The sequence below is a fragment of the Homalodisca vitripennis genome, chromosome 8 (assembly GCF_021130785.1).
Source record: "Homalodisca vitripennis isolate AUS2020 chromosome 8, UT_GWSS_2.1, whole genome shotgun sequence".
NCBI lineage: Eukaryota > Metazoa > Arthropoda > Insecta > Hemiptera > Cicadellidae > Homalodisca > Homalodisca vitripennis.
In genome coordinates this window covers 42540037-42560679 of record NC_060214.1, presented here as the reverse complement: position 1 = coordinate 42560679, position 20643 = coordinate 42540037, and positions in this window count along the sequence as shown.

Here is a 20643-nt window from a genome sequence, read left to right as displayed (position 1 = left end):
TCTTTCGTAATATAATGTATTCCAGTATCTTTAATAGTTCAGGTGTCTTAAATATTGAAATTAAATATTGCACAATTTACATACTTTTAAAATATACATTTGGAAAATAGATTTTTGGCTAATGACTCAAGAACAAAGTGACTTATTTGTGTATAGACTACTTTGAGTTCCACAATTTTTATTTCGTCGGTTGTGAGGAGGGGGGTGAAATATACTTTTCTGTATGATTTTTCTTTTGATAGTGATTCCACAGAATATCACAAGAACAAGATGAACAAAGTTTACTACCACCCACAATTGCTTAAAGGCTCAACAAATATTTTTGAAGGTTAGTTGTTTATTTATGAAATTAGAAATGCCTTACTAAATTGTTCGCTATAATTAGAAAAAACCTGGTAGCAAAAAAAATTTTAAAAAGTGATGATTAGTAATTATTTTTTAATCCTATACACCCTTTTTGATAGTAATTTGTATATTAACTAATTTAAAAGTTAATATCTTTTAATAAAAATATAGAATAGGAGGTGTTTAATTTTTTTAATTTACCTCTATTATAGATTTTCTCTCATTGCTACAAATTTACTTGATTGCCATGAGGCAAAGGCTTTATTGTAAGGAGTGGCATGTGAAGTCTTGCTAAGAAGATCAAGTCCCTTGCTTGCCAGAGAGGCATTACAGGAGGACGTTCTCCTGGGATGAAAGCCTCTTAGCGTTTAATAATTTACTGTACGAAACACCCACACCCAAACTTGGCTGCTAAAGATACTAAACGAATATATTGTTTTAATTATATTCATTTTCATTTATTTGTAAAATTGTGGGAATAACTCATAAATAGTGGATTAAAATTGCCCAAGTGGCAGACCAATACCATTTCTTTGGTAAAACATCCTGAGAATAAATTATTTTGTTTTTTCTAGTTTCTAGGTGATCGCACACAATAGCTACTTGTGTTTTATTTAAGCACTTATTCTAGGCTAACCATTTAATTGAGAGGGTTACTACGATTTTTTAAGATATTGAATGCTCTTTATTTTAATTTAAACTGCTATTCATACAAGTGGTTTGAGACAGTACGGGATAAAATAAAACAAAATAGCATGAACAATATGTGTTGAGAATTATATTCAAACATTGTATATATTTTGGTACTTACTTCTGTAGATGAAACTAAATAAAATACTACTGATATACATACCTCTGAAACTGCCCTCCTAATAGAGTTTATGTTTTGTAACTGAATCCCTAGTTAACCAGCAATTTGGCGTCACATTATGTCAGTTGGAAAACTTAGAAATATTTCGTACGTTCCTAGCTCAACCACTCAGTAAATTGCCCAAGAAAAACTGCAAAAAATGAAAAATATTTGGTAATAATTCTTCATTGTGTCTAACTCTGGATTATGACAATAAACATATATATATATATATATATATATATATATATATATATATATATATATATATAATATATATATAAATCACTGTTTATTTACTTTCGTTTGTACTGTTTTCTTTTATATTTTTCTATTTTATACAATTTATGCACCTGAAGACGGTTTTCACCGAAATATAGTGCCAATGTTTTAAAAATATTTTATTTTTACAGTAATTTACTAAAATAATATATTTATCAAAGGCACAGGTACAAATTTTGCGGAATAGCAGCGCTAGTATCGGGATTTACGTCACGAAACAATACCGGATGACTGATTACATATTGTTTGTCAATTTCCGGACAAAGTATCCGTAAATTATTATGCAACCCGAATTATAGGCTAAGCTACGCTATCTCTCCAAGTCGCATTAAATTTGTGTCTGGTGATAGCTTGTTAGTTATTTGACGAACTTTATGTAAAAAAATATAAAAAAATGATATGCACTCTATGTTGATAAAAATATGTTGAACTGGAGCATTCCAGAGTAAGTATTAGGTTTTAGATATAATTTTTACAACTACTTAATGGTAGTTGATGACATTTTGATATTTGCGAGATGTGTGCCCTGTAGAATTAAAAGTCTAAATTCATACTATAAATTTTAATTAAATTCTCAATAGTTTTTTTTCTCAATACATATCTTACAGAAAAGTTTCAATCTGTTTTAAATATAGATTTAGATAAAAAAATTCTAACTACTGTGTTAAATATTCGTAAAGTCAGACAAGTAATCGGGAGAAGGAGCTTTTCATACTTTTGTCATAAGTTACACAACGGCCTCCCCACTAGACACAAAAAATATAGTTGGAGGCCGGGAACTGAATGATTGTACGGATTGATGAAGCGGTTTTTTAGCCGGTATTACTTAAAAAATGAGCCTGTGGGAGTCCGGCACTATTAAGGAGAAAACAAGCCTCTTATTGTGTGCAAAAAGCATTTAAGTCTAATACCAAAAAAGGTATTTTATACCATGGACTGTTGAAGCATTAAGATCATATACCAAAATTTTTAAGGGATTTTCAATGTCGATTAAGACATGTTTAGGTTATCATAATAAAGTGCTTGTCAACTGACTAAAAACTAATGAGACATATGATTGTGTTTGAATATTGATAAATTAATAAAGCGAAAGATTTTATATAGCTTATTGAATTTTATAATTTCAAGCATGATCTGAAATTCTTGCTCTCAGATTCCCACCGGGAGATAATACCAAAAAAGCTCAAACAAACAGTGTTGACTGGGGAAACGGAACATAATATTTTATATAATCCATTGAAAAGTATGCTATGACACTATGGATACTTCCGTCCAAATAAAGGGTAACAGTAAGTACTGTATTGTACAGATTGTGGCTATAAAAATTACAGGTATGAGCAGAGCTTTGGATATGCGAAGGCCTGGAAATATGTATTTTCTGTATAACACAATATAAATAAACATTTTAACACTTTTTTTAACTTTTATTTTTGTTACAATGTAAATTTCGAAATCTGTGATTTCATCTTCAGGTACTAAGGTTAAGTTATGAAAATAAATAATTAAAACCAATTTATTTTCATAACTTAAGCTGAAAAAATAAAATTTTTAAATGTACATTGTAACACAATTAAAAGTTTACAAAAAAAGTGTGAAAAGGTTTATTTATATTGTGTTATACATGTTTATAAAACACTTTTCAAGGCTATATCTCTAATATGTATTTTATATTTTTACGTGTGTCTATCTGCCTGTCTCTCCACACCATATATCGAAAACGAGCTAGCCTACCTACAGGATTTTACATGAAGCTTCATTTACATATTAGCAAATCTGAGTATGATAATGGTGCACGTGACTCTATGGGATTTAAGTGAGAGTGTATAAATTTACATTGTTATTATGGGTAATCTTGATAGTAATGATATAATATAAGTTATAAGTTTTTGTATCAGCGCATTCTTGCGTAATACCATTATCCTTACCTCGTTGAATCTTCTATTGCTTGAAATTTCCTACACACACTAATTTAAAGAAGAAAATGGGTATGCAATAAGTGGCAAGATATTTAAAAAAGAATTTCAACAGTTAACTTTGTGCTAAACTTAATTCTTACACAGACCAGTATGAGTTCTATGATAGAAGGACGTCGCAGTGGATTTCGCTGAGAGTAATTGAATACTATGACTCAGTGGCTGACAGAGCCTTTTTAGCCTAACGGGGAAATAAATATTTATTTATTACTGTCTGATTTTCTATCTTTCCATAGGTTTATATATATATATATATATATATATATATATATATATATATATATATCTTCTGTAATACCAATCGGCTTCAATACTCTTCTAAGTACTTAAAGTTTACACAAAAACAGAATATTCAGTGCTCATGTTTAATTTTCGAGTTCACAGAACCCTTCATCAGAACCACACTGAATTAAAAACATACAAACAGAACACAAACCAAGAACAAAAGACATAACGAAAATAAATAAAAAAATATATATGTTATAAGAATTATATAAGCTTTAGTTTTGGAAATTTTGAATTCAACCTTACTGAAGCCCGTTTCGCGAAACTTAGTGTGACACTACTATCTGTGTATTACAAGAAAAATTTTTTTTATTATCTAGAGGTACTACGCTTTTAATTACTAAAAGTTGCTGTGAATTGGCTTAACACATTTCTAAACCTTTCAAACTACACTGTAGCTATAAAACCTCTTTCATGAGCTTTATAGCTGTGAATCATAAACTACTAATTCTAGAAACCTAACTAAATGTGTTTTATTTTGTCAGCAGCATAACAAAGTTATTCTGGGTGTTGTATATATAGTAGTACATTACATAGTATATTACATTTTAAATCGTCTCAACATTTGGGATACCACACTTTTAGCCTTCCCTATTCTACCTTTTTGTAATTAATGACCTTTCCGTAAGTTCACAGACGTTTTAAATATCAATTTGATTACTATGGTAATAAACATTTAAAAGTTAATTCTAATTTCTAAATTAAGGCAATAAACAACATTAAATTTTGGGCTCTCCTCTAAGGTTAAATTATAAAAATCAGTATCTTTTACATTTATTGAATGATGGTCAGCAATAGATAAGATACAAGTCGAATAGTTTTTACTGCTTATAGGCTTAGCACAATTTGCCATCTCTAGTTCCTACAGATATTGCTTGAAGAATGAGGATAATGAAGGTATAAATACCGACAGGAAATAATACAAAATCATAAGTCACCGTACATCACAATATCTTGTACAATAGCAAACTAAGACTTACATACAAAGTCTTGAACCCGTGTCTAGACACTATGTGCAAGTATTTCAGGAATCTTCAGTCTCGAACTTATCGTCCAGAGATGATCTGAGAGAAGAAATCTTCAGTCAACTACTCAACATCCAAAGCCTCCACTTCATTTTCATTGTATTTGCACATTGTATGCACAGCTTCCTTAAAATTATCAGTCTAGGTGCTGTCTAAAACCTATGAAGATGGCGGGAATTACATTCTCTTTACATTTTAAAAAACTATGAATGAAATATATATGTAAGCAATAATATGAATAGTATTTTTTTAATAGTTAATTTCTGAAACTAAGATTTTTTGCTATGACCTTTACTTAACCTTATGATCTTCTTGAATTTAACTTCTCCAGATAATATTCCTAACTTTTATAGTGAGCTAACCGAGCACTGATGAAACTATACTTAATCAAGAATGCCATCTTATTTAAACAATATCGTACCGATGACAAATGGGTCTTTTTTATCCTACACCTAATACTGTGATTCCTATAGGACACTTATTATATCAGATATTCGCTATTACCTTTACATGTTTCTATTTCATCTTGTAATTAATGAAACGCAGCAAGTCATGTAAAATAATTTGCATTCATTTAATAAAATTATTTTATTAAATGAATGCAAATAACATGCATTTATATAACATTTTAAACTTATCATATGATAATTATTTCGTTTAGTAACCAATATTGTAAAAATAACTCTCAAATATACCAGATTTACAAAGGAAAACTATATAAACAAATTTTAATTATCAAAACTAAAGGACTTGGTCGAAGAACTCAGTTTCCTACAAGTATGGAAAGGACTTGTTGCTTGCTACCAGTGCGACCTAGGTCTACATCAATTTATCAAATTTTCGAATTCCGGTTTAACTCGATTCTCGAGAAAATTAATAAAAGTGTTAATTGCCATTGAACCGTTTTCCTTCAAAATGATAAAAAAAATAGCAGTCGTGGGACTGCCGATAGAAGTGAAAACGGAACTATTAAGTTGAGAGTAATTAAAACTATATGCAAAAATTATATGAAATTTTTTATGTTTTATTTATTAGTTACATATGATGAGTTAAACAAATCATGAACAAAATATATATACAAAGTGGTTGAAAACAAATTATATGAAATTTTTTATGTTTTATTTATTAGTTAAATATGATGGGTTAAACAAATCATGAACAAAATATAAATACAAAGTGGTTGAAAAAATAATTAATATACAATTATCTTAATTATACCTAGTATTTATATTTACACAAATTTCAATGAATTCAAGTTTGAACATTATTTTCATTATTTACATCATTGTCATCATTAATTTCGACAATACTTAGATTATCTGTTCGTTGAATCATTTCATTGTATTCTAAAAAAGATACAATAGGTTTATGGTAACTGAAATGAGAAATAAAAATTTTTGATTGAAATTTATCTAAATATCGTATAAAAAGAGCATCGATAGTCGTTTTATACTTTGTTGTACTGACTTTTAGATCATTAGACATAGTCAAACCTAATGTTTCATTCAAAAATTCAATTAATGACAATTTTTTGTCATCTGCGAAGTTAATATTAAAGTCTCCGTTTAATATCAATGTTTAAAAATATATTCGTTGTTTTTATTATTCATTTATCTGTATAAAAATATTAATATGTTTCATACTCACTTTTATACTGAATTCAATGAATTTACATTCAATAAATAAACAGTAATCCTTCAATTAAATAATTACAATAATAGTCAAATTAAAAATTCACTTAAATAAACAAAATCCAGTACACACAAGTTGAACTTCCCACGTGGTCAATTTAACTTTACTTATGTATTCTACACTCTAATACTTAATGTACAACGCGTCACATTTACAATTACAGATGTACTGCTACTATAACGTATTGTTGACGTGACTCACAAAATTATACTTATCCAAAAAGCGTCCAACGCGCACAGAATACAGTCAGAAATAGTCGATGTATTAGTGTATACGTGTACACAGGCTACTGTGCGTGCGCTAGTCTGGCTCTCCATAGCTATAGATAACTATTATCATTAGCATATTACATTGCGTAGATTTAGTATTAGGCGTTTAATATATCATAAATAGCACAAAATGACTAAAATAGAATAAACAAATTTTCCAAAGATTATTAACGTTTCCATGGAAACCACTTTAGCATGTCCGTGACGCGAACCGAGGATTTTACCCTCTACCAAAACGCTCAACGCGCCTAAAGAAGTGCACTTCAAAAATAATTAGTGTTAAAGCAAGATAAAAAAATTAAGGTGGCAATTGATTATAGATCTTAAGCGCCAACCACAAAATTGATTGCATCGGATTGTAGAATATTATAAAGTATAGAATTGCAGATTATTCGCTTCCGAATTCAATAATCGAAAATCAAACTGTCATAAGATTTTTTAAAGAAGCGATGAAATTTCAGATATCGAATCGTAGTGTTACTGATTTTCTGTACCACAAAACCATAGAAATATTCAGGAAAACCATATTTCGTTCATAATAATTTCATCAAAAATACACGTAGTATTGTCTTTGGTCATAGCGATTACGCTTTCTTGTAACTACAACTATTAACAGTAACTATGCATCATGAAGTTTTATTTACTATCGTTTTTTTATTAATCTTTTTCCGATTTGTGGTTTTTATACCTACAGGAGAGACGAGAATGTTTTGGAATTTCTTGATTTAAGATTTCTAATGTAAAAATGATACAAGTTTCCTGCAATAATTTGATTTTAAAACATTAAGTGTGGCGAATTGTGTCACTTGATATTATTCATCAAATTTGAGAAATTAAAGTACAATGATTTTGTAATTTTATATACATAAAAACTTTAGTACCTATCATTAATTGGATTTAACTTTTTTTTAATACTATTACATAAGAGTAACCTTAATTGCAATTTTTCTGTCGTATATAATTTTCTTGCCGCATTCTCTAGCTTCACTAACATAGATATTGGCTCATTTTAACGTCCTAGGCTAATTTTTATATCCCTTTATAGAAATGAATAATATATATATTATACGTATCGTTGGAAAATATTATAATATCTAGTTATTTAAAGTGATGTACAAAGTATTACAGAATGGGCACAAGTACAGTTAACTCCGAGCCAATATAAAGATGATTTTACTTATTTTAACAAATAGTATCTTCTTATTCATGGAAATCCTATTTAATTTCAATAATTCATCATTTGTTTAATGAGCTTGCTAAAATAATATTATATTACAAATGACATAAGCTAACAATATGGACAAGAGGTAGACTCAATAAATTAGGATCTGATGTTATTGCCGACGTGGAGGCGAGAAAAGGGTTGAAATATAAAAGGAGAGGGAATAAAAGAAGGCTTATAAGTGTCAGAAAGTGATATTACTTTGACCTCAGAAGCCTCAATGGACAAAATGAACTCACCTACAATATTGCAGAGTCATCCTTTATTGTTTGTTGGTGGGTTTTCTTGGAAGTCAGTAAAAAATGTAACTTTTAGAACTGATAAACTGCTTCATTTAGTATAAGAGGTTTGCTTTCCTAACCAAGATAAATCAGTCCTGTTTTTTTATTTAATTGTCAATTAGTTAGATTGTTTTATGGATGGTTTTATAATTACATTGTGAAAATTTAATAAGACAACATTAACTTTTTTTAAATAAGAATATATATATATATATATATATATATATATATATTTAATTTTAAAGTTCTTAAATAGCCAAGGTTTTTGAAAAACCAGTGAATCGTTTTTTTATTAATTCGGTTTTAGAGTTACAAATCTTTATATTAATAATATACCCTTATTATGTTAGCCGTTCGCACATTACAAATATTTGAGTAAAAATAAAAATTGCAGATATTTCTATTATTATTGAGTACTCTTAAGTTCTCATATAATACTTCAGCTTGTGTTTTATCCACGACAAATACATACAAATGCTGGTAGAGAGGTTTGGTAAACCCTGAATATATCAATCTTCCGCTTATATAATTACATTACACTGAGCTGTTTGTTTCAACTATAATGCTGCAATGCTATATGGGTGTATTTAGTATTTTTTTAGTTATAACATGCTTTTTTAATTTTCAAAATTTCACTATTTTTAAAATGTTTAAATTATTAAGGCTGTAAACTTTCTTTTTTGGAAGGGTAGGTCCAGAAGTTTTCATATTTTTTCATACATTTTTTCAATAATTTTCAGAGACTTAAAATTAGGTACCACCGTTTTCTCCTTTAAATATATATATATATATATATATATATATATTTTAGGTTTTATATATATATATATATATATATATATATATATATATAAATCCAAATCAACCGCCCATCCAAAATACCTCTTAAAGATATTTTAGCGGATTGAAGTATTGTTAATGAATTATTTTGCTACAAAACAGATTGTAATACATAATACTAAATCTGTATATTGTAATATTGTGAGTTATGCAAATTAGAATTTTTAAACAGAAGTTACCAAAGTGCAACTGTAATATTAAACTCATAAATTTACGGTGCCTATTAAACGTAAATAGGATACTCAGAATTTAGAAGGAATATATATGAGCGTTCTATAAATGTATTGGAAATGTTAATTTTTTAATGCACCAAAACAGTCTAGTAAGTAAAATGGAGAAACATAATAGTTATGTCAAATTATTTCATATCGATGATTCTAATGTAGATTATGTCCACATTAACGACAATAACGAAGAATTAAAGTCTCAAAGGACTTACTCCTATCCCTTAGTCGAAGAGTTCGTACTTTGTGTCAGTTATTTAAGTTTGGCGTCTTGCTCGTGAACTGTTTATTACATGTTATGTTTTATGTATTATATTTATTATTATACTTAATTATTGACATGATTTAACACATGAAATGGAATTTTTTTTTCATTTCAACAATTTATTATGTCTAAATTAACATGTTGCTTCCAATATACTTAATTTAAACACGGAAAGCGGGTTTTTCACGGTGAAATCGTAAATTTATTAAGATTCTGCGACCAAAGTTTAAAAAATTCCTCGAAAATAAATAAAAATGTATTTTCAAGCATTTTATACTGTAAATGTGTGTTTGTATTAAAATATAATTAGTAATGAATAAATTATATTTCGGAGAACAGTTTTTATATAAATTACTTATATTTAATAAGGAACATTCAAGCAACATAGACATGTTTTTCATGATAAGTGTCTTATAAGTACGACTATAGAATTCAGGTCACTGCAATTCACTACTTTCAGCTTGTGTGGTAGTGAAAATATCAAAGTAAATATGCGTTATCCAGTTTTAGATCTCTAGTGGATTGTGGTCTTGAGTCTATTCCAGTCCAGGCTAAGTACAGGCAGAGGTAGGGTTTCTACACAATGTATATGAGTAACCTTCAAAAACTGAGTTAATAATTAGCTGACGTTTAGCGAAACCTACGATTGTATAGGCAGCAAAAAGTTTACTTCTCTTTGTATCTCCGTTTATCTTTGTGTTTCTCTGTACATATGATGTCTCGAAAACGAAATGGCCTTGAGTCTTGAGATTTAGGCATAAGCTTCATTTCTATGGCGAATAATTTACGTTGGTTTTATGGTTAACTATGATGTTAACAAACACCATATTAACAAAAGCAATAAAATCTACGTACAATTATATACAACTAGAGTATGTAAAATGTTTATACATAGAGTAAAGAATAAATAATATACTGGATGTCAGTGTAAAAGGTCCGTGAAAATATTTAATTTCAGCGCACTCTTGCGTTGTACTGGTCACCATAGCCCAGCGTAAATTTAATTACTAATAACTGAGCAATGCTATTACAACTAAATTATTGGAAAAAATATTGATGTATGATGTGGTAAGACATCACAAGAAAGATTTTATCCGTAGAATTAAATCTTTCATAAAACGGATTAAATATTATAATAAATGTAATTACATATTGCTACTTACGTTTATGATTTGACAAAGAATTTTGAATTTGTCTTAGTTTACTTTTAGACAACCGAGTAGTAGCTAGGTACGTTCATTTACTTGCCTAACCATAATATATTTATCTGTCTTGCATATATGGTTAACATATTGTAGGGTTAAACGTTCATTATTCTGTCAGTGGTCGTGTATATTCTGTCAAAATTCTATTAAAGGCTCCCATGAATTAATTAGTTTACTCATTAGGCCAATAGTGTCATGTATACGATCTGTAGATACTTGAGTTAGAAAATACCACAAACATAATTATATGTATTTAAGATCATATGCCTAATTTTTATACATTATACTTAATAGGTGCTTTATAAACTGTTTGGAAACCTACTTTCTAACTGCAAATACCTCTAGAAATATATTAAAGCATTTGTATTACATTATGCATTTTAAATATAAAAATTGCCACTTGGATCTCTCATGAGCCTTGTATATAGGACACTGGATACATCTTAATGTGGAAGTGTTAATATAGACTCGTTTTGAAAATAACATATGCTAAAGAGTACTCCAAGATTCTCGTGTTAAGGACTAACTGTATTGTAGTAACACCTGGAGCTGGTGCAACGAAATGGGAATAAATGTAAAAATAGTAGATTCTACATGATGTATTACTGAATTACCGTATGAACTTTGCGATGCAGGTAAAATCCATTAAGTCTAGAAAGGAAGATATTGGTTGTAGTTTTAGTCAATATAACTTTCACTATATATCAATATTCCTTTTTGAGATAATTACTTTTGTGATATTGTACTTTAATACCTTCAGAGGGTTGTTACAGAAATCTCCATTTCAATTTAGTGATAAATATGATGTTCATTTGGTTGCAGTCAACGGCTATTTGTAATATATACAAGTTAATAGAATGCCGCGTTTCGCGTATCAAGCTTCGCTGAAGCTTAAGGCAAAATTCTAGTTTTTAGTCCATTTCATATTAAAAAATAGAATAACACGTAATCATGCAGCAAGGAAATTTAAATATACCCTGACAAACAAAGAGAGATGGTGTCAGTCTATTAATAGGTAGGCTTCAACGAAGCTTAGCAAAAACCCAAGTTTTGATTTGCAACACCACATAACTTATTTTCGTCTAGGCACAAATGAAGTTGTATGCACAATTTCGCAGCTGCGTATGAAATTTTTCACATGATATTATGCCAAGTATTATATTAAAATTGTTTTTATTAAATTTTGATACGTATCAAAGTTTAAATAATAAAATTCTCTACACCAAATCACTGTAAAATGATGAGTGTGTTGAGACAATAATTTCTCTACGTGTGACTAATTAAAATCATTTATTTCTTTACTCAGCTTGCTTACTAATTTATTCATTTTGCTACTTACAAATTATCATCAAGACCACTTATAAGGCCAATGTGAAAATTCTCGCAAACGATAAGACAAGTCTTATAGAATCCAACATAATTGAACTCAGTGTCCCTCATGTAGAAACGCAGCTTCATGCGGACAGTCATACAGACAGACAAAAATAAAATTATTTTACAATATACATGAGTGAGTCAACTAGGACAATAATTTAAAGCTACAAAACCCAACATGTAATACAATTAAATAAAATAATTTAATATATTTTAATATTTTTATGACATTTATAGAAAAATCGTTCTCATATATGGGGACGAGACCGATTATTGAGTGTAAGCGAACGAGAGGAGCGTGTAGGGTAATGGAATTCAAATATAATCAATATACAGTATAATGTTTTTTATTTGGAAACTAAATTTTAGTTTCAATTATTTAAAAATAGTACCTAGATTTTTATTTTTTTTTTACAGTCTCAAGTTACGTGCTTAGTAGCTGTGAAAATTATATATTAAATGAGAAAGAGCCATTTAGCTCTAATTACGTTTTTATAATATATCTACAAACAAAATATACTGTCCATGCTTTCACTAATACATTGTTAGAATGAATGATGACTATAACTGGACAAACAAATTGTAAGCCAATGACAGATAAGCAAAGACTGGTATATTACGACATCTCTGTATGCACATGTATGTGGAGCGATGTAGCTTACTGATTGCACTATTCACCAACACAATGTCTATATGACAACCCTGATGATAGCCTTATACAGTAAAAGTCCATTCTGTATCGTGTGTAATAATTTCAATTTTTAATTTAAATCCTTACTTACTCTTTTGTTTGAGTAACTAAATTAGTTAAGAAATCTTCCATTAAAGACCATTATATTCTTTGGCGCTATATATATTACATTTCTTATAACTAATGCTTCCCCTCCTAACTGTGTAAACTGCATAGCTTACCATGTACTATTAATTAAAATTATATTTCTGGGTATAGTTTTCTTTATGTCTGGTAAATAATTGACTTTTTTAACGTGATCTGTTAATATATTTTTTTAAGTTCAGTTACGTATATTATAAGTACATTTTAGAGCACAAAGGTTGTAAAAAATTAAAAACTCTACACTTTTTTACAGTTTTTCAACATACAAATCATTAAGATAATATAGAGAATATGGGTTTTTCCGTATGATATTTAGTAGTAGAAATACTCACTGTTTTTATTATTAAAACCTTACTTATATTTAATTCAATCGGTCATATCTTATAGAAAAATAAATTCTCAGAATACTGTTAGTTGTTTGTTTTTGACGTGACAACGTCTTAAATTAGATTGCGGCTCGGAGTCACTCATGAAAAAGTGTAACGCCCGGTAACGTTACGATGCCCGTCCAGTGGGTCCGCCGCACGGGATCCGCACGGGATAAAGCAGATAACTGTGGGTCCGCCGCACGGGATAAAGCAGATAACTATGTTTATTTGTGAAAATGTGGAGTGCTTAGATTCATCCTTTACAACAACTACAACAATAAAGGTAAATAATTCTACACTGATATTTCATTATCATAAACTATGATTGATTGATTAATTGTTAGATTGACACAAAAGTTGAGAAACTGAGTTTATAGGTTATGTCATACTATTGACAAATGTTGATAGTGTTAAGTAAATTATTAGTTTAAATCACTCTGCAATCAATCGTAATTCAGTCGATTGAGAAGAAACAGCGCGTATTGCTAGACAAACATTTAAAATAACAAATTATAACCTCTAACCTGTCATAACAGTGCGACCAAACAAACGAACTAAACCGACCAATCACCACGCGCGGAGTTAGAATTTAACTGTGTTTAGCAAGAATTTCAAATTCCAATTTTAGTAAATGTTTTATTCAACTTTACCATTTACAATAAAAAATTTTAATTAATTTCAAATTATGTACAATGTTTTAGTAAACAAAATATATTTCTATAGTTAAAATTTGTGCAATTCTTATTTTCATTCAATTCCTTGTTCCTATTGTGCAATTTAATAATATTCATATCAATAAATATTCTACCGAGAAAAAGACGTTGTCACGTAAAATCTTCGCCCGTAAAACCGACTTTACAGGCAACCATAATTTTTTTGAAGTATGTTTGTTATGAAATAAATTATGAATAAGAACATTAATTTTTCAGCCACGGAAGTAATCTGAAATATTGTAATGTATATATATATTATTTTGGAAAGGAATTAACTATTTATGATAACTGCCGTATATAGGTCAGGATTCGGCGAAAACTTCTAACATGAATGCATGACAGGCTCTTTTCAGATTTATGTATTGACAGAAATAACCTGAGATATGTTTCGCACAAACGAGAAGTCTATATTTGTTAAACTCCGATCTATTGAATCTTGTGAGTAAGGAAATAAAGACAGGAAACTCTCTTTTAAGGAATTTTCTTAAAATTCTCAGACCGTCTTTCTTATTACCTGCATAATAGAATTTTGTCCTAAACTAGAATTAGTTTTAGTATTTGTGTTGTATTATTTCACACTTACCATTACCATTAACAGTAAACGCAGAACAATGGACATGAGATTGAAATAATACATAGATAAACAGAGAGTGTTGGATTCCGTGCCCTTTACGAAGCTTTCCTGGTAATATTTATTATAACAGAAACTTCTTTATAAATATATATCTTTACTATGAAACCAGTATTAAAAACTAACTTAGAGATGGAATAATTCCTTTATTTAAAGTATTTTCAAATATTGTTAATGAAAAATATTTTTTTTTAATTAATTATAACTACACCAACAATCATTCAATATACATACTATAACTACTATTACATAACAATAAAATCCAGTTGTTAAACATATAATGATATTTCATAACGTTAATTATAAATACTCCTTTTAGCTGAAATGTTGTGGGGCGTTACTATAATTATTTAAGTAGTAAATTTCAAGTTTAATTTAAGTTATCTTATTATAATTGACTATTATGTAACAAGCGCTTTGTTAGCAATGGTATGCAGGGTATTCTCCGAATGAAGTTTGGTGAAGTCTCGTGTTTGAATCTCATTAACTTAGAATTTATTAGTTGATTAACCCTTTTAACCCCAGCCATTTTTCCATGGACTTGCCAGAAAGCCCATGGCGATAAGGGACCCGTAGTGCAGAATTGAGGGGAAAATTCATCTAGTTTTCTTATTTTTGAAGATAATTTTTTAGGTTTTTTGCTTTAAATTGTTCACAAATAAGTGTACTCTTAGATGTAATAGTTAAAAAGTACTTTTACAGAATGATTTGTTTTTTTTTTAGCATATTTATACATAAAATTTTTTTTATTTTTTTTATTTTTTTATAGTTTGGACATACATAAACGGTAGAAAAAAAAATTGTAGCCCTGAAAAATGAAGCAATTTTGTTGTACACGTATTTCTTACTACACACACAAAATTTTAAGAACTTTCCTTGATAAATGCAGGAGATATATACAATTAATTGTATTGCTGCATAAGCACTTCTTCATATATTTCCACATACACGTCAGTAGAAGTATACAGATATGTTTACTTGTTTTTGCACTTTTGAAATAATAACAATTGTAAAATAACACAAACTAATTGTAATGGTTTGTAAGACTAAAACTTGTTTAATTTTTCAAAAAAGTAAAAGAAATAATATTTACAATATATACATTTTATGGTACTTTGGGAATGGGGTCAGATTCCGTTATATGCCCCCAACGCTTAAAAACCTTTTTTCAATGAACTTAGAACGTTATAAAACGATGTAGTTGAGTAACAGAACTAACATTCCATTAATCAACAAGCATTTCCAGGTATTGTGATCGGTATTTTTGTCGCTGTTATCTTATCTTTCTCGAGAATCCCGATTACGGCAGGCCGCGCGGCGGGACTCTGCAATCACTTATCTACTAGACCGCTCGACTTTGACCTCTGTCTGAGGATGGGGAGGGGTTTGCGATAAGACAATTCCTGTTTTATATTGACGAAATATTGTTCTACGCTAATCTAGTAATCAGTAGAAGCAAAATGTCAAATAACGATTCATGTATGGGTGTGTTTGGTATAATCCCAAAGTACCAGTGTTTATCAAAGTGTTTTCACTCACTGGTAACTTTTCTCTACGGACGTTTACTCATGTTTTTTTACTAATAATACAATAAATCACACGAAAAACAACCGCTTTCAATCACGCAAACTAATTGAGGTTATAAGTCAGCATACAACAACAAACAATGCAACTGAAGTCGTCTGACAACTGACATCGACAAATAAACTACGCTCAATGACGACGAAATACGATGCCAATTGGAAGGTTTATTGTTTTTGCATGTAGCCCGTTTCTTCACCGACTACTATACCGAAACTGATGGCATTTGGACATATTATTAGCCAGCTACATTAAATTCTCGAGACGTCCGGTATATCGGACGTTGGGCATTTTAGCTAGACCACCTCTGTCCGACATATCGGACGCCGGGGCTAAAAGGGTTAACCCTTTATTCTTACTTTTTTCTAACTACTTGTAAAAACATTGACATATAGACTAAGTAAAATATATAAAATAAAAATATTCAATACATAATTGACCTGTCACACATATAGTACTCAGAAGATAAAATAACTTCCAGAGATCTTTTTCTATCAAGCAACATTTAAATATTAAACCCTATTTGCAGTATTTAATATGTATATTAAATTAAATACGTTAATAAATATGTTTTTTAGTTTTATGGTAAAAATGTATGTTAATAAATATACTTTGGTGAAAAAGATTTGTGTGACTAGAACTATGTCCGTAATATACAGTTAATTTTATATATATATATATATAAAATTAACTATATATATATATATATATATATATATATATTTGATAATTGTTTATATTTGATATATTCTTGCAATGCAATTAATGGGAATAGATGGGTGACGTCTAACTTTAATACGAGTAGGTTGATTTTATACATCATTGAAACCTTCGGTAATCAGCCAGTTACAAAAGCTTCTATTAACGTCAGTTGACTTACTTACTTCAAAGTTTAATGAATTAATACCAGCACTACAATACAAATTTTCAAATCTACAATGGCATTTAAGCGCTTTTTGACAAAATTATCTTTCCACCTTCTACTTTCTTCCAATCTCATGGGTTTTCACCTAAAAATATTTTTATTTAGTAATAAAAATATAATTAACACAATATATTTTAGTTTTAAAATAGTACATCTTTACATGTACTATGATATAAAGCAAAAGGTTCTGCAGTCAAAATTAAAATTGAAGCTTGTATATGTCGCATTCTTATTCGTGTACTCAAAATACATAATTTATCATCAAACAAACTTAGATTTAAAAATGACGTTATTTTTCATTAACATACTAAATTAGAAACATATCAAACACTAAAGACTTATTAATTTTAATACACTTTCTTAAGAGGAGAGCGAGATTAGATAATGCTATTTGAGGGTAAAAAAAAATTATTACTTAAGAGACAGATACTGTAGATATAAATAAAATCAATATTGAAAACAATTATATCCCTAGATGAATGGTCGGGTGAGACATGAGGTGTAAAGGGTGCACTTGTGGCTAGATGCCAACTCACCGATGTTGATCCTGATTCTGTCTTCGCTTCATCAGGGTGGGGGGACTTCCAGCTCCTCCAGATGTTCCAGGGCTGCACTGGTATTTACGGAGAAACGAGACACTTTCACTGAGACTCGTCACTGGCATCGGGGTAGGAAGAAGTTCAGAGAGGAACCGTCACGAGAACAAAGAGTAAATGACCACGGCCGGACCAGGTAACCTTCAACGAAATACGATATACTACGATAAAAGAGGGCAAAGAGACTTAAGATGGCACAGAACATTTAGCGGTCATTATACGAGGATAGAAGAGGCCACAATGATCTTTTCTAATAGGCTAAGCACCATACGCTAGTAGAGATCTCAAAGGAGAAGTCCATGTTTTTAAGTGAATAAGTCACTTTGAGAAGACCAACGTAGGGCTAATATTGAGAAGTGGGGGTCATATGATTCATTTACAACAGGAGTCTCACAGTGACCTTCAGGAAATCCCTGTAGAAGTTAATCTTGAAGCGCTAGTGCTTTTTCAACACTGATAGTACCAGTGAAGATGTTATCCACGTGTACTGACCTCGACTGCACCTGGGAAGTGTGCACCTTTACCTTTGTCTAGACGCCTCAAAGTGTTGATGACTATATAGGGAGGCCTTTTAATACCATACGTCACGGTAGTGTAATGAGCTGATAGACAGAGAGGCGGTGAGAGAGATAAGAACGCCCAAATATGAGCTGAAAGCGTTGATCATTGAGTGCAACTTAATAGCGCAGACATGTTTAATGCCACACGAGAAGAACAGGCAAAAGGCGGATTTGAATAGTAATATCGCGGATGATATTTTAAGTTTTATTTCTGTCCTCAGGACATCATTGAGCAAGGATTGAACTGGTCTTGCAACTAGCAAAAACAAGGCGGAGTTAGGGGTGCAAATATGAACCTTAAACACGCCATGAGCCAGTACATAGTGAGGAATGACGATTCAGGATCAGGGCACTCAACCATATTACCTAGAGCAAGGTATTGAGACATGAAGTTGAGATAAAGAGTTTTAAATTCCGAAGTTTGATTGAACTGGAAGCTACGCTGAGTAATGGCTTTCAAAAGTTTCAAGAGAGAGATTTTTGGGCATAAAGGGGAGGCGGGTGACATATCTTCCTTGAGGATCCCTAGAGTGAGTTAAGTTGAAGAACTAACCACAAAAATAATAGCAGATTTCTTTTACTGCAGACAGGAGGATCTTCTTGAGTCCTGACGCTGGAGAGAAGAGTGTGTGTCAACCTCACTGGTTAAGAGTAGAGGAATAAAAACTTTGAAGTAAGCTGCACAGGGTACAGACATAGGGCGCGACCCATGACCATGAAGCCTAAGATTGATGCCAAAACAGATTTAATTATAGTGGGAACCATCAAGAGAACATAGGTGTAAGCAAAAGCGGTAGGACCAGGTCACCTCTGATAGTATACGATATACTGCGAGTACGAGAAAAGAAGACATAAAGACACAAGATGGCCCAAGAGAGAACATAGAGCGTCGATTTTTGAGTTACCATATCATAACTCCAGAATAGCTAATACGGTACAATTGAATGTAATGGCGTCTAAGGGCCTATCCTGGACGGCGGACAGACAGATGAGACCGCGCGATGTCTCCACCAATGAGAGAAGCATAGTTACATCAGACGACAGGTACAAGGGTCACTAAAAAGCTCACCAGTTATTTATTGTATCATTGGAAAGGCTTAAAATGTTTCATTAGGGTACATAAGATTACTCGGCCATACTTCACTCTTAATTACCCCTAACGTAGAGAGTCAGTAACCTACAGTTATTGTTTAAAAACCAAATTACTCAAATGAACACAATAAAATATTTTGTGGAACTGAATAATAAATAGACTTGATGTTGATAAAGTAAAATAACCCAGGACTTTACATATATATTTATTAAATTTCACAAAAGTTTATTTCATGTGGGATCTGAAACTTTCTCTCCAAGATTTTGAACAGTAAACTATAACCCCAACCAATATGAGCTAAGAAAATAAATAATAGTGCAAATTTATGTATTTATGCGTAATGTGCTCACTCAGATATTACTTTTTAAGCCAAAAATAATAATACGGAAGGAACGCGACTTGACGGTAAGTGGTTATATAAAATTCCAAACTAAGAATGCATATTACAGATTTATTATATTTGCAGTTTATATGTAAAACCCATTTCATCACTAACGCTTTTTTATTAGTATGAAACAAAAATATGAGACCATACTGTCAGACAAAAAAAATGCCTTTCGTGGGCAGAACAGCTATGAAAAACTAATAACTTTAGCTTTATCTCAGCACTACATCTTAAGCATACCAAACTTAGTATTTGAACACTTTAAATTTTATTTACTGCAACTTTTACATTAACATTAGCATATTGATTAATAACATTATATCATAAATAAATGATACTATATTGTTTTGGGGAGAGGCTTTCGTTGGTTTACTTTACTATTATTTATATTGAATCAAGTGATCTTGTATTTCGATGCAAAAAATGTATTGTTTAGTAGAGACTTTGTTTATAATGAAAATTTTGTTCATTAATTGAATTTTTTTTATAGTTATAATACGTGATCGGTAACGTTTTCTTCATAAAACCGTCTTTTTCCAAATCTTGGAGAGGGCTATGCCACTTTGGTTCCAACCCTGGATCACTCTATGATCCCTGGTCCATTAAAATAAAACAGTCACTCTGAATCTCTATCTATGTCAACACCTTACACTATTGTACAATTACTGTCCAGCTATAATACTTTTAGTTAAATGGATACAAAATTACTTTAAGGAATATATTAACAAATAATCAATAAATAACCAAACATTTCTTATCATAAAATTATTCAAATGAATTTAAAGTAAAATTTAAATGGGTGTGCATTTATTTCAGTGTTGCGG